The sequence below is a fragment of the Nuphar pumila genome, chromosome 3 (assembly GCF_984573655.1).
Source record: "Nuphar pumila chromosome 3, dmNupPumi1.hap1.1, whole genome shotgun sequence".
NCBI classification, from domain to species: Eukaryota; Viridiplantae; Streptophyta; class Magnoliopsida; order Nymphaeales; family Nymphaeaceae; genus Nuphar; species Nuphar pumila.
The window spans coordinates 137,222,688-137,239,073 of NC_143251.1; positions in this window are offsets into that span (position 1 = coordinate 137,222,688).

Below are 16,386 nucleotides of genomic sequence, written 5' to 3' on the forward strand. Positions count from 1 at the left end.
TACAAATAGCATATTCAGATCGATTCAGTTCAAAATCGAGATTGGCAGATTCCTGAATCGTTTTGAAAATCGATTAAGAGCCGATACCCATTCTGACAACATTGGGGTGTGATAGCAAACTACTCCGCTTGTCTGGTAGGAGGGGCTAGTGCACGCCACCTTCTGTTGGGACGTTGCAGGTTCAAAACCCAATGATATAGTTGTATAACTGTCAACTAACCCCAGCTTGCCTTAAAGAAAAAAACTAGTTATAACCTGGACCATATTTGGATAACAGTATCATAGTTTAATTATAAGAGCACTACCGAATAGGCTTTGACATGGATTCAACCAATCAACCTTTTCCTTTTAAAAAAATCCAAATTTTGTATGGTCTTCATTACGAATAAAATCCGACTGGTGGTCTCCCTTCATTTAGGTTGGATTTTGACTCAGTTTTGAGCTAAATCTGACCCATATTATAATATTTGTATAATCCATATCCAATTTCATGTTGGATTCGCCACAAACAATGTAAGGTTTAGACAGTTTCAGGTGGGAATCACATAAATAAATGTGTTTAGAACCTGGTGAAAACGGGGTCTAATCTGACCCGTTTTATCTATTTCACATGAAAACCTATATACCTAACCTATTTTCTGTGGATCCAATACCAGAGGCATCAGATCATATCAAGATTTGGATTTCTACCATGTGTTTTGATTGAGATCCGAATCCAGACCAGTTGGGCTCATTTATTTAAAGAAGGATTATTGTCAGGTTGCCCTTACTCGATCTATATCCACCCGCTTGCCACCATATTTCGTTATGGTTCACAATAGTCCCAATTGCCCCGACTAGTAAGGGTGGCCATTGGGCCAGCCCGATTAGGGCCCAACCCATATTCTTGCACGAGCCTGGCATAACCGAGTTGTAATTGGGCTCAAGCCAAGCCTGTCAGGTCTTGTGCATTTTGCACATGGGCTCGGCCCATTTCAGGCCCAATTAAGCAATCGGGCCGGGCACAAACAAAGTTTAATCAGGCCTGGGCTGCATTTTGCAGCCCAAGCCCAACCCCAACCCCAACCCAAAACGGGCTGGGTACCTGACAGCCTGTCAGACACCCATACCCGACTAGGGGTGTCAACAGGTTGAACTTTCATCTGATCCGAGCTTGGGATGTTCAAGCTTGGCTCGTTAGCTTGTGACGTGCTAAGCCAAGCCCGAGCTTGTTATGAGCCTAGCTTTGCAGGCCATCATTTTCTAAAAAAAAAACCTGTTTTAAAGTGTTTTTTAAAGCTTTATAATATATATATATAGAGAGAGAGAGAGAGGAATGAAAACCTTTCAAAAGGAAACCCTCACAACCCTATTCAATGGATTTTTTTGATATTTTTTTTCAAAATTATGACCGAACATATATGTTCAGCATGGTTGATTTAGTATAAATCGGTACTTGAATGATGAATTTTGGATTAAAAAATGGTATTTGGAGCTTCAAAATTTTAAGAAAATGATAAGTTGTTGATTTTGAAACTTATAAAAACTTATTCATACATTGCTTCAAAAATTGATTCTTATAAAAAGAACCATATAGATCACATCTTTGCAATAAGAATTTTGAAAAAAAAATAACAAAAATCTAATAAAACGTCTATTGAAAAGGTTTGGGAGGGTTTTCCATTGAAGAGGTATATATATATATATATACAAAGGTATGATAATAATTTTCTTAATAAAGGTTGGGAACCTGTAAATCAATAAGTCCATCCCTAAACAAGTTTTGATTTTAACCTCCATCCCCAGTCCATCATCCATTTTATGTCACCCATCCCCAGTCCAAACGAGACTAGGCGGGGGAGGGGCCGTTTCCCTCCGTCCATTGCCATCCCTAATTGAACCTCTTTATTTATTGCCAAATTGGGATCCTATCGGATCCCATATCCGGGCGCCGGTATTCTCAACGTCCCGAACCGACCCGGTACACACCCATAAATTGGAATTGAGTAGCCCTAAACGCGCAGCCTCGAAAAAAAAAACCCAGCGGCTGGCGCCCTTCAACAAGCATTAGAATGGTTGATGGGGTGTTCCTTTTCCCCTCACCTTCCTTCCCTTCCTCCTCTATTCCAAGTAATCAAGAGATTTGATGGTAGGTGTTTCTATTTCTTCATCGGTTTTGTGTGTCTGTGTGATTACTGTTCTGCATCGATTTAAAATAAAAATCCTCTGGACCTCTTCAAAACGAAGAAAATGGGGTTTCTGGAGGCCGTGTATCGATGCACACATCGAGTGCTTCACAAGGAGGTTTGTCAGGCTTCTTGCAGCTTCTCTTTCTCTGCCTGGAGTTTGGAAATGCCCTCCTACACATTACCCATCTCTCTCTCTCTCTCTGTAGAATGGGTTTCTTACACGGGGAACACGCCCAACAGTAATTTGTTTTGGTCTGTTGCCCCATCTACTGAAAGTTTCACTTTTTATCTGTTATATTTTTAAAGATTTCATTATTTTATAAAATTTGTGTATATATATTATAGATTTTTTACTCAATCTAACCTAATAGATGTCTTTTGCATGCTGGAGTTAAGAAAAATAGATTGATCATGTTTTCATATGAAAATATGTATTTTTATTAGTTGAGAAAAGTAGATACATTCATAACCGTCGATGTTTAGATTGCAAAAAAGACTTTATACAAGGCTGGCTCCCATTGTACTAACGATTGATCTCTCTCTCTCTCTCTCTCTCTCTCTCTCTCTCTCTCTCTCTATATATATATATATATATATATATATATATATATATATATATATATATATATATATATATATATATATATATATAAGTGATAGCGCACAACCTACACTGGAATAGTGCGGGGGCGTGATGGGCGGCCAGCACTCTAAAACCGCAGAAAAAAAGCAAAAATGAGATTTTGCGTGTTTTTGCCCTTCAGTGATATTCAACCGCTGCTAAATGCTCGCATAAGGATGTGAATGTCATTTAAAAATTGTATTTAGAGGCGGTTTTGACCATCGCTAAAGGTCTCAGTTTGGTGAAACTGAGGATTTGTGCTGAAACCTTGATGCAATTGAAAACTATTGTTAAAGAGGCAAAAATGCATAAATTCATGATTTTCCTTTTTTTTTGTTTTTTAGACTGCATCTCTCTCTCTCTCTCTCTCTCTCTATATATATATATATATATATATATATATATATATATATATATATATGTGTGTGTGTGTGTGTGTGTGGAGGCTTCTATAGTAGTACTATAACACAATAGCTTGTTTTACATAGATCTAAGCTCATATGACACTTGATTTACATAGATCTAAGTTCCAAAAACAATTATTATTTTTGCATCTTAAGGTAGTTTCAACTATGACATTTTAAGCCATTTTGAAACCACCTTTATTTCAATGAATTATGAGTAGTTGATTTTTATTGTCATAAATAATAGAATCTTATTATGTATTAGACATGACGCAACTTTCTAACATAATAAATAAATCTGTATGACTAGATTTGTTATTTTGTGGCTAGATCCGTAAAAAATCATAGTTTTAAGTATTTTTTTGTACAACTAACCTTAGATGTGATGTAATTTGTAGGTTTTGTTTAGTGGGAACTGGTTTTTGGATCTTCAGAATCATGAGGTTTTCTGATGATCCAAAATCAATGGCTATGAAGGTACTTATTTTTTTCAGCTTATAAAAACATGTATTTTTGTCAAAAAAACATGTTCCATGAGTCGATTCTCACTAAATCGATCATGTTAAACACATCTAATGGTTTAGATCTATCATAAAACACTTAAAACCTATAGAATGGGTAGAATGAGAAATAGGGTTTAATATGTTCAGCTCTCTCTCTCTCTCTCTCTCTCTATATATATATATATATATATATATAATGATAGGGGTGCTTTGGGAGTATACTTAGAAATCATAACTTAGCAATCATAGTGCTTTGGGAGTATACTTAGAAATCATAACTTAGCAATCATAGTTGGAGGTTTATCTTTTCAAAGACTTTGTAGATGTATTAAATATAATTTTTTTGATAGGTCAAATTTTTTTGACATACAACATGATTTTTTAAGTCATAAAATTTTGATACATTGTGAGCAGTTGATTTTTGAAGATCTTAAAAAACCTATTTTTATGCCATAATTACATGATTCAAAACTTGTTTCATACTAAATAATGCTTGTCGATCATATCTATAGGGTCTCATTAATAAAAAAAGTTAACAATTTTTTAAAATTTAAAGCATTTATTAGGTGTTAATAGCTATATATATAAGGAAATGAAAACCTTCTTAATAGAAAACCTTCCCAATGAACATTTTATTGGATTTTTGGTGTTTTTTTTATATTCTGACCATAAATATGTGATGTATATGCTTGTTTTTATAGGAATTAGTATTTGAAACTTTTGATTTCAATGCATGTATAGGTTTTAATAAGTTTCAAAATCAAGGACGTACAATTTTTATAAATTTTTGAGACTCAAAATATCATTTTTTTACTCCAAAATTCATGATTCAAGTGTCAATATATAAATCAATAATGCTGAACACATTTGTATTTTGGAAAAAACACAAATTTTCATTGAGGAAGTTTGGGAGGGTTTCCATTATATATATATATATATATAGTGGTGTCCTATCATGGTATACACTTGTTTTTATAGATCTAGCCACCAAATGGTAAATCTAGCTGTATAGATGTGTTTAATGGTGTATTTAATATGTTATAATAAGGTTCTTTCATGTTTAATACATCACTAGATTTATTTTTGAGATGATGAAAAAGACCCACAATTCATGAAAATAGGGTGGTTTAGAAATGATATAAAACATCTTATTTGGGTCAACTTTAACACACAAAAATAGTAAATAGGACTAAATCAAGTATTTACCGGTGATACTATACAATTATATACATATAACTTCTGAAAGCTATAGACATTAGACACACCCAAACTAGCGCCCGCGGAATTTGATCCAGCATCTTCATCTCAACAGTGTCACAACCACCCTGCTGGCCACGTGGCATGCACGCTATGTAATGCTTCACTGTCTCATCAATCGCGGTTGTTTCAGTACATGTGCCAAAGATACTGACGTCTTTTATTACGTTAACAATGACTTCGCAAGAAACTTGAAGTAATAATGAGGGAAGTTCGTCACCGAACATCTCACTTGAGAACTATGAGAGTGGGGCAACGTGCATCTTCATCAAGTGGATGTGCGGTCGAGATAAATTGTTTATATTCAGTGGGGCCTGATCTGCCCATCTTGCAACAGATGTCTAGGGGTGTCAAGGGTCTGGATCTGGATCTGGTTCAGGTCCAGGTGAATCTGAACCCGGTTCCGACATTGAGATCCCCTTAAATCCAAACCTAGGGGTATGATCAGGTCAGTCTTAAGAAAAATCTTACCCTGATCTTATAAGGATGACATGAATCTTACCTGGTCTATACCCGATAAAATACTATATTTATCCTTTTCATATTGAAAAATCATGGGTCTCAATTGAAACTTGAATCAGACCCGATTCTGGTATGAAATTACATAAGCCATACCCAGCTCTATATGCTAATCGGACTCTTTTGATAGACTCTGTTTCAAATCAAACCTTCTTGTTTATCACCAAACCCTGATTTTATAAGGTTTAGTACGGGTTGAGTCAGGGTCAAACCCGGTCCATTGGCACCCCTACTGAGATGCCTATATGGATGAGCCGTCCCACCCTCATTATTTAGATCTGCCCAGTAAAAAAGGCTGGTGCTTGGCCTTGCTCAGCTTGTGAAAGGCCAAGTCTGGGGAGGGTCATATCCTGTTTGATCAGAAGGAGTAACTGGGCTGGTAAACCAGCCCAACGGGCTCAAGCTTGTGACGAGCTGAGCTGAGCTGAACTCGAGCTTGTTCAGAGCCGTCCTAGAGCTGGGCTTGTTTAAGAAACAATATCATCTTTTATGTTGAACAGAATGGGTATTTCAACATGTTACACAAAATATGCGTACACGCACACACACACACACACACACAGAGACTCAGGATAACGTTTTGACTCTCATGAGTTCCAAACCCCTAGTAAGAAAGCAGCCCTTGAAACATTTCTGAAGTGTAAATGTAATTTTTTTTATTTTTAACTCGGAGAAACCACCCCAGGAACAAAGACCTAATCATGATGGCTTTGCCTAACGTAATTACGGTTGATGTCCTGGTAGGAAGTCACCAAGCTTCGGCTTGCAGAGGGGGGTGATGCCCATGGGATTTGAACCTAGAGAGAGAGACACTACAAGGCCGTGACTAAAGGCACCGCTGCAGTTATAGACCTATAATGGCTACAAAAAGTGGCTATCTAGCTGTGGCCTCTGTTGAGAAATAACATTCATAGGTCGCCATTGAAGGGTACACCCCAATAACAGCGACTTAGCCTATAACAATGATGTCCTATAACGAAGACTAGCCTATAATAGCAACAATTAAGTCATCATTATAGGAGATAACGGCAAGAAGTAAATTTTGTTATATTCTATAAAGGTGAAAAATAACTCGCCGTTATTGGCCTATAACGACAACTTAAGGTCACTGATATATATATATATATAAAGGCAAACTAGGGTTAACCAGTCATACAACTATACCATTAATGTGTTTTGAACCTGCAACGTCCAAACACAAAGTGACGTGCACTAGCTGCTCATACGAGACATGCAGAGCCCCCGTTGGTGAAATATATATTTATTGCTATTAAGCCTATAGCCAAGTTAAATTCATGTGACGTGCACTAGCTGCTCATACGGGACATGCAGAGCCCCCCGTTGGTGAAATATATATTTATTGCTATTAAGCCTATAGCCAAGTTAAATTCATGAGGGATATCCATACACAAAGATGCATGCTTCAACAATACTGAGGTTCTTATGCATCTATGCCAACATCATATACAGAAAATGAGTGTAGGCATCATAAGTATACTGAATAAATCCATTCAATTTCAATCTAAAACACAAGATTTAACATAATATAAGCTATACTAATCATTTAACACATTAAATAGTTAATTTAAATCAAAATTTCAAATAATCTAATATGAAAATTCCTAATTAAGCATGATACATACATGTATTTCGTAATAAATACCTAAACATGCAATCTACAAGTAGAATAGAGGTAATCCTACCCCTAAAACACGAAAATCCCCAAAAATTTGAAAGGAAAAGATAGGGTAAACCACCAAAATCATTTTTGGTGGATGTTTCCCAATGAGAATCTCCCAGAATCGATGGTGGTGTGTGTCGGGGTGTGCAGCCACCTCCAATCGACCTCTAAAGGGCATCCAACACGAAAATGAGTGAAAAGAGAAAAGATGGGGGTCAATTTAGGATTTTCTTCACCAAAAATGCAACAAGGAGTCAAACGAGTGAGAGTCTCATGGTTTTCACAAAGAGGAAGGTAGAGAACAGAGGAATGAGGGAGAGAGGGAGATTAGGGTTTTGATTTTCCTCAAAAACCAAAGAAGAATGGCAGGGAGGAGGTCGGTTATGGGGTTTGAGAAAGAGAAGAGAGGGGGTTGGGTGCCCTAGTGGGCCCCACCCATTCCCTTCTTCTTTTCTTCTCAAGTGCGCCCCTCCATCCGGGTTTGGATAGGGTCCTGACCCAAACAGGTGGGTTCCCATCTGAACTGCACCAAATGAAATAAAATGAAAATTAAAAATAAAAAGAAAAACCAAAATAAAATTTCAAAGAAAGATGTAATTTCAAGAAAAATATACATCATTGCTAAATTGGGTTGGATCCAAACCCATTCAGACTCCAAATCTAAAACAAATATCTGCTTGTACTCAAAATTTTTAAAAATATGCTTAAAACACTAAAAAACTCTATTTTAACTCATAATAATCATAACAAATTACAAAATTTTACTATTTAACTCATTTTATTGTGCTTGCAAAGGTAAGAAACTCATTTTATAAAATTGAAATTTATTAAAATGTTACAGGTCTTACATCATTTTCCCCTACAAGAAAATTTTGTCTTTGAAATTTACATAATTAAACAAATAAATAGGGATATTTTTCTTGCAAACTTGCTTTGAGTTCTCAAGTACAATCTTTGGTACCATGATGTTGCCAAAGCACTTTGACAAGCGGTATGACCTTGGTTCGCAGAACCTGCACCTTCCTGTCCACAATCTTTAGCCATTTTTCAACAAAAGACAAATCCTCTCGTACATACGCATTCTCGTACTGAATAATATGAGAATGATCATAAACATACTTTCGCAGCATAGACTTGTAAAACACGCCATGAATCTATGAGTACTGAAGTGGTAAGGCCATACGGTATGCTGACTTGCGAATCCTCTCTATGATCCTGAAAAGATCGACATACCTTTAAGTAAGCTTACCCTTCTTGCCAAAATGAAACACACTCTTGGTAGGAGAAATCTTAATGAACATAAAGTCATCTACCTCAAAAGTAAGTTCCCTATGATGACGATCGATATAGCTCTTCTGATGGCTTTGAGCTGTGCACAATCAATCTTAAATGATTTGAACTTGGTCTGTGTAATGTTAATTTGCAATAGATGAATCTATGCTACAACTGCTAACATCATTTTAGTAGATGGGCGATCGACATGGCCTCCTATAGAGTACTTTATATAGAGTCATACCAATGCTCGCATGATAACTATTGTTATATGTAAACTCTGCAAGAATTGAGTAAATATTTCACTCGCCTTTTCAATCCAAGGTGCAAGCTCGAAGCATATCATCAAGTGTTTAAATGGTTCTTTCAGACGAACAATCAATATAAAGGTGAAAAGTTGTCTTAAACTTCAATTTTTACCCAAGGCCTACTAAAACTGGCCCCAAAACCTCAAAGTAAAGCGAGTGTCTTGATCATATATGATCGAGATGGGTACTCCATGCAAACAAATCACTTCCTTGATATAGAGATCAACAACTCTCGACGCTTTACATAACTCAAATGGGTAAGATATGAGTTGATTTGGTCAATCTATCCACTGTAACGCCCAAAAACTCTAACATTTTGAGAATTTGAGAGAATTTTTTTTTATTACATTGATTGGTTAAAATTTTCTGAAAGTAATTAATTAACAACTTTAGTAACGACTATATTTCAACCGTACAAATGCTAGGGGCACTGCATGAGCACAAGCACATGCATCTTATTATACTACTAGCATCAGGTCCAGTACGAAACCACCCATAATCCAACTTGATTGGATTTTATTATACAAGAAAAATCATAACAAAAACAAAGTCTTAAAGATAATGCAAAAATGAATTATTCTCAAAATGGTTAAGATCTTGGGTGGGGTCACGAGAAAAACAATTAAGAAAAAAAATTGTGTGGTAAATTTTTTAAACCACATACGAAAATAAAAAACTAACATCCATGGAGTTCTATCATTTCAAAACATCCAAGTTTATGAGTTTTTACAAGTTCATTTTAAAGAGAAACCAAATAAACAAAAACTGAACTCCCATGGATTGTAATAGCTAACAGTGAAGCCCCCCGATGATGCAACTCGACACACCCTTCACATCAATCGCTTAGAATGTATTATTAAGGTCATATGTTATTATTTATGATTTTCACGAAGGCACTGACCCTCATGGTCACCTCAAAGAAACCAAATTGTCTCAAAAACCCTATGCCATTCATTCATGCATAGATAGTCACATACATCAGGTATCAACACCCTAATCCTAAACATGCACCATGTCATTCATGATTCCAAGCATGTCACAAATCATTCAATGTAATGCTCATATCACAAATAGCATGTATATGCAATGCATCTCATGCTTCTAACTGAGCATGTGTCATATTCACAAATATAGCATTCATAGCATGTATTGACATAGAAAAGAATTCATGAATCATAAATGGCGTTCATATAATGCTTCAATCATTCATGCACATCATGGTTTTAAATATAACATGCACCGAACATATTACAAATCCCTACATGACATGCGTCATGCATTCATGCATAACATAAGTTCAAACATAGCATGCTTCGAACAATTCCTAAATTTATACATAGCATGCTTTAACAAGGTGTAATCTCATACGTGGAATGACTCAATCATATGTGCATGCATAAATTCACACACATGTATTATTCATACATGTCATACAAAATATTAAGAACGACCCATGAATACACATGAATCATTACAATAGGGGTACATGCATGAGAACACTCATTATCTCCACTATACTAAAGTCATCTCTAACATGACCTCCATACTACAACAAGAAAATGCACTTCATATTTCTATCAATATGAGTCATGTTCCGCATGACCGCAACTTCAATAAAAAAACACACTTAAAATATTCACTATACTACGCCATGTTTCACATAACCAACAACACTATTCAATATGCATGATTCTTTCATCACACACACTTACCATAGCATGCGATTCATTTTTTTGCCATTCTTTCCAATGTCATTGCATTTACTATGGGCATTGCATTACTTAATGCCTCACAGTGCATTTGTTAAGCGTATATTTCATGCACATAGAAGTTACAATTTAATCGCATTCATTTGAATGTGAATGTTCATATACATTCATGCAATTAGAATCTACACATATTCATAAGCATGTGAATCAACATCCAGTCATGGATTTAGAATCAAAATCTTAACATGTGCATGTGAATCACATCCACTCATGCATTTAGATTCAAAATTTGAACATGTGCATAAACATAGGAATTAACACCTATTTATGTATTTAGAACCTAACTTTTAATATGTTCATAAGCATGGAAATTAACACCTATTTATGCATTTATAACTACACATTTAATATATTCATATGCATGTAGGAATACAAGTTTTTTTTAAATATATGCACATGCATGTGGAAGAACTGAAATCCTTACCCCATTAACATGGTTTAACACCTTATTTGAATAGCTTTAAAAACACTTTTCAACATGCATTTGATCTACATCAAAGCCCCACACTTATTATACTACATGAATTTCATAAAAACCTTAATTTACAAGCATAAAAACCTAAATAAAAATATGCCCCAAAAGCACAAAAAAAAATATGAAAATTAATTCTTATGTAGGCTTTTTATTAAACATTTAATGTGTAGTGTGCTCACTATGTAGGAATAGGTCTCTAACATATATATAGCTAAAACTGAATTTAAATCTATACAATTTCAATCTAAAATGCATCTTAAATACAAGATTTAACATAATATAAGCTATATTAATCATTTAACACATTAAATAGCTAATTTAAATCAACGTTTTAACTAGTCTAACATGAAAATCCCTAATTAAGCATGATAGAAACATGTATTTCCTAATAAATACCTAAAGATGCAATTTACAAGTAGGATAAAGGTAATCTTATTTGAAAAACATCAAATCTTTAAAAGTTCAAAAGGAAAAGACAAGGTAAACCACCAAAATCATTTTTTTGTGGATATTTCCCAATAAGAATCTCCAAGAATCGGTAGTGGTGTGTGTGTGTGTGTGGGGGGGGGGGGGGGTGCAGCCACCTCCAATAGACCTCTAAAGGGCATCCAACATGAAAATGAGTGAGAGAAGGGAGAAGATGGGGGGTCAGTTTAGGGTTTTTCCAACAAAAATGCAACAAGGAGGGCCTCCTCAAATGGGGGAGAGAAAAGAGTGAAATGAGTGAGAGAAGAAGGGTGATCATGCATATATTTTGCATTTTATTCATCCATATTTATGCATGATTCATAAAAAAATCGCATTAAAACCCTATTTTTATAGTTAGTTTCAAGAAACTGCATTGAAATTGAAAATATCGAAAAAATCACCAATTTCAAAGCTTACCCTGCAATTTTCAGTGTCTTGTTTAGTTTAGGATTTCTCTAACTTGTAGTTTAATTAGATTAGGAGTAATTGATTAATTTTAGTTAGTTTAGAAGTTTTACTTTTTGAAAAACACATTTTCTAGAGGCGACCTCTTTTAGAATTTCTTAAAATTATCCAAACTTCCATAGAAATCGTGTAAACCTAATATTTTAGTATAAATAATATTTTTCCAGCACACCACCACGTTTTCCCTTCTGAGAAAATGCAGGCCTCTTCTCCCTCTTCTCTTCTTTTCCTCCTCCTCTTCGTTCCCAACCGGTTCTCCCTCGATCTTTTCATTTCTTCCTTTGATTTATCTTGCTTCTAACATTTTTCTATCACCGGTTCTTCTTGCCATGGTCGACGGAGGTCTGTGCAGCTCGGAGAAAAAAACCATGTTTTTTTTCTCAACCCCCTCCATCGGAGGTAAATCGTATGGTTTGCTTCTTCTTCCCCATTTTACCGTAGTTTTAGTTTTTGCATATCATAAATCATAGCATTGCATGTAGTTTCGTTTGATCATTGCATGTTCATCATATTTAGATTAGATTCAACATATATATATATAGCTTAATCTAGTTTAGCCATTTTTCTTGGTTTATGCGTAGAATAAGATTATTTTATTCAAATTAGTAGATCTAACATAGAGTAGTTTTATGTTTTTTGTGAGTTTTACTTCAGTTTAGGTTCAGATTTAGGGTAGATTTAAATTAGATCATGTTTTTTATTTTTGATGTTTATTAGATTAAATTATTTTAAATTTCTTAATTAATCGATTTAGGGTATTTAGTGTTTTTTTATTTCTTTTTAATTTTCATCAATTAGATCTGAATAATTTATGTTTATTTTTAGTATTAGATTATTTTAGTTAGTGTTTAGTTCATGTTCTTGCTTTCGATTAATTTCTTAAATTAGTTTTTTGTTTAATTATTAGTTTAAATTAGATAAATCGATAGATAAATAGATTAGTTATTTTAATTTTTATTATTTTAGTTGAATAGATAGTTTATTTATTGTTTTTATTGGTTAGTTAAATACTTATTTACTTCCAAAAATTAATGTGTAGTACTTGAATTAGAAAATTATATTTTTTGTTCAAATAGCATTTTTCATTAAGTAGCGTAATTAACTGATTTAGATCGATTAGAGTTATTCTTGGTATTTCACATTTTATTTCAGGTTGCACGTTAGATTAGATCAGTATTATTTAGTTCAATTTCATTAGTGTAATTAAAAAAAATTAGTTTAGGTTAAAGTATGTTTACTGAATTGTCTTGTTATTTAATAATCATTGTTTTTAGAATAGTTTAGACTCTTCTTGTAAAACGTGAGTAGTGATAGATCAATTTCAGCTTTTAATTCATTAGCAACTAGTAGTTTAGTTTAAGCACATAAGTTTAGTTTATTAGATTCATGTCATTTATCTAGTTTAGATTTTGATTATCATTTTTTTTAGAATTAAATCTAGTCGATTCTTGCTTTTATTTTATTTGATTATTGATTAGTTTAGGTTAAATTTGTAATTCATTTTTTTAATTTGTTACTTTTAAAAATACGTACAACACTTAGTTTATTAGATTCTTTTAGTTTTAGTTTTCTTGCTTTTAGTTAGTTAGTTAATTTGTTAGGCTAATTTGTTTCATAATTTAGTTCTTGTTAGTTAGATAGTTAGTTGTTATTTTGTCTTTTACTGTAGTGGTTAGTTTCAAGTAGTTAGTTTATTTCATGTTAGCTTATTTTATGTTTTTTTGTGTTTTTTAGCTGAAACTAACCTTGAATTTCTGTGAGTTTTTGTGTTTCGTCTTTTGATTTTTGCAGAGAAGCATTAATACATGCAGTGAGCCCTCGAAAGTACCCCCAAAGAGCCCTCTGAGGTCCCGAAAAGGTCTCCTCAAAAGGCCTTTCAGGCCCTCAGAGAGCCCCTAAAGGCTCCCAAAAAAATTCAAATAGTCAAGAAAGAGCATAAAGTAGAAACATCAAAAGGGACTAAAAGCTCAAGCACTGAAGACCTTTTCTTTTTTTTTAGATTAGGCTTTTATTCTATTTAATTCAATTAATTTGGGTTTGTAATAAAACACTTATTATTTTTATTTGTTAAAGCCCTCTGCATGGGGCAACATGGTGTGAGTTTTATGAAAACACTTTTTAAAATAATGTTTTTAATTAAAATTCAGTGAAAGCCAGACACCAAAAATATAAAAGCCATCTCGCACGAGTGGTGGAGTTCGGGTCGATCTCAGGAAACGAGAAATACTTGTATTCAAACACACAACTACACTACTCTTTATTGCCAAAAATAAAAAAATTAATTAAATAATTAAATATCTAAGAAAGTACTGCCCTACACAGAGGGCTTAACCAAAATAAATAAATGGTTTAATTATAGACCCAATTAATAAAATAAAATAAAATCCTAATCTAAAAAGAAAAGAAAAGGCTTCAGTGCTTCGAGTCTTTCTGTCCCTTCTTGAGGTAATGTATTTTTGTTTAACCTTTATTTTTCTAAGGGCTCCTTGGGGGCACTTTTGAGAGTCTTAGGGGACCTCAGAGGGCACTTTCACTATAAGAAATATGTGGATTAGCGACAATCGTAATCCATCACTAATCCGTCACAAATCTATCACTGAACAGTTTAGCGATGGATAACTTTCATCATAATTTTCTAGTCGTTAATTAGCAAGGAAAAATATATGTTGCTACTTCCGTCGCTAATTTGTGATGAATTAGTGAATGACATGATTTGTTGCAAGGCCGTCGTTAATCTGCAGAGATTTGGTTTTACGACAGATACACATTCGTCGCTACATTAGCGATAAAATTAGCAATAACCGATTTAGTTTTTTGATGGATAAATATTTGTCCCTAATCTATTGTAAAACATCAGTCGATTTCATTTTTTGATGGATAAATATATGTCCCTAATATGTCGCTAAATTGGAGGCCAATACTAAATAGCAATGGATAATATCCATTGCTAATCCATCGCAAAAAATAAAATAACAATTTAAAAAATTTGTTTAAAATATAAATATCAAGAAAAATTTTCTCCTTATATAATGTATATATCTTGTGTATAAAAAACAAAGTACACATAAAAAATACATATACAAAGCAGCTAAAACAAATTTAACACAAGATACAAGGTGAAAAAATTTATCGATCCACTATAATCCTCATCAAGTTCTAATTATTTACAAATGAACATTTACAAAAAGTTTCTTTTGAAACATCAAGAAGGTATAACAAATTCAATACATGAATCTAATTATCGCCATGATTTTGAGCATCATCTTCTTCATTGTCTCGATCTGCCCTTCATCCATACCTCCATCAACTCCTCTACGTTGATTATCTCCAGCATCCTAAAAGAGAAAAGAAAGGTTAGTATTGATAAACAAAATATAATGAAATAAACTATATGCAATGCACCTAATGTAAGGCAATCAAAGTACATGAATGAATTACACATAGACTAGCTAACAATAAAGTAAAGGGCATTATCAGAATTCAGATATGTGTTCTAAGGCTGACAGAAAAAAATTCATAGTGATTCAATCACGCAGATTTGTGTTCTAAGGTTGTCAAAAAAATATCATAGTGATTCAAGCATGCATATATGTTTTATAAGGCTGTCAAATAAATGTCTTCTATATAACAATTATGCTTATATGTATTCTAATATTGTCAAAAAACTCTCATAGTGATTCAATTATGCATATATATGTTCTAAGGTTGTCAAAAAACTTTCATAGTGATTCAAGCATGCATATATGTGTTCTAAGGCAGTCAAACAATTTCGTAGTGATGAAATCATGCTTATATGTGTTCTAAGGTTGTCAAAAAACTTTTATAGTGATTCAATCATGCATATATATGTTCTAAGGTTGTCAAAAAACTTTCATAGCGATTCAATCATGCATATATGTGTTATAAGGCAGTCAAAAACCTTTCATAGTGATGCAATCATGCTTATATATGTTCTAATGTTGTCAAAAAACTTTCATAGTGATTTAATCATGCATATATGTGTTATAAGGCAGTAAAAAACTTTCATAGTGATGAAATCATGCTTGTATGTGTTCTAATGTTGTTAAAAAACTCTCATAGTGTTTTAAGCATGCAAATTTGTGTTCTAAGGTTGTCAAAAACTTTCATAGTGATGAAATCATGCTTATATGTGTTCTAATGTTGTCAAAAAACTCTCATAGTGATTCAATCATGCATATATGTGTTCAAAGGTTGTCAAAAAACTTTTATAGTGATTCAATCATGCATATATGTGTTATAAGGCAGTAAAAAAACTTTCATAGTGATAGAATCATGCTTACATGCGTTCTAATGTTGTCAAAAAACTTTCATAGTGATTCAATCATGCATATATGTGTTATAAGGCAGTCAAAAACTTTCATAGTGATGAAATCATGCTTATATGTGTTCTATTGTTGTAAAAAAACTCTCATAGTGCTTCAATCATGCATATATGTGTTCTAATATTGTCAAAA